Consider the following 1,013-nt stretch of genomic DNA (forward strand, 5'->3'; position numbering starts at 1 on the left):
AAATGTGTTCCACTGAGTAAGACATTAGTCAAATTAGAGAAAAATGAGGGTAAAGAAAATAAAATGTATGATGTTGGAAATTTGATGGGTATTTCATTGAACTATTGATTGCCTTGGGTAGGATGGACAATATTGATTCCTCCAATCCATGAATATTGAATGTTTTCCCATGTGTTTGTGTCCTCTTTGATATCTTTAAGCAGTGTTTTGTGGTTCTCATTGTAAAGGTCTTTCACTTCTCTGGTTAAGAAGTTGCCAAGGTAAAGAGAGAGAGAGAGAGAGAGAGAGAGAGAGAGAGAGATGCTATTGTGAATGGAATTGTGCTTTTTATTTGGAGAGAGAGAGAGAGAGAGATGCTATTGTGAATGGAATTGTGCTTTTTATTTGGATCTCAGTCTGTTTGTTGCTGGTGTACAGAAATACTACTATCTTTTGCACATTGATTTTTTTTACCACAAAACTTTACCAAAGTCATTTGTCAGCACAAGGAGGTTTTTGATGGACTTTGGGTTTTCAATGTATAGGATCATATTGTCTACAGAGAGGGATAGTTTAACTTTCTCTTTACCTATTTGGATACTACTGTTTTCCTTCTCTTGCCTGATTCCTGTAGCAAGGATTTCCAGCATTATGTTGAACAGGAGGGGTAAGAGTGTGTAAGCTTGTCTTGTTCCCATGCAGCAATTTGTTGGCTGTGGGTTTATCATAGATGGCTCTGTTTTTAGATATGTTCCCTGTATGTCTATTTGTTCAAGGGTCTTTTTATAATCAAGAAGAAATGCTAGATTTTGTTGAAAGCTTTTTCTGCATCTAATAATATTTTCATGTGGTCCTTGTTTTTACATCTGTTAATGTACTGAATTAAGTTTATAGTCTTTCAAATGTTGAACCAGTCCTGCATCCTAAGTCATGGCGGTTGATTTTTGAGATGTATTGTTGGATCTGATGTGCTAAGATCTTATTGAGAATTTTAAGCCGGGCTCGGTGGCTCAGCCTGTAATCCCGCGCCTTTG

This window comes from Carlito syrichta, unplaced genomic scaffold (genome assembly GCF_000164805.1).
Source record: "Carlito syrichta isolate Samal-C Ts95f unplaced genomic scaffold, Tarsius_syrichta-2.0.1 Scaffold307674, whole genome shotgun sequence".
Taxonomy (NCBI): domain Eukaryota; kingdom Metazoa; phylum Chordata; class Mammalia; order Primates; family Tarsiidae; genus Carlito; species Carlito syrichta.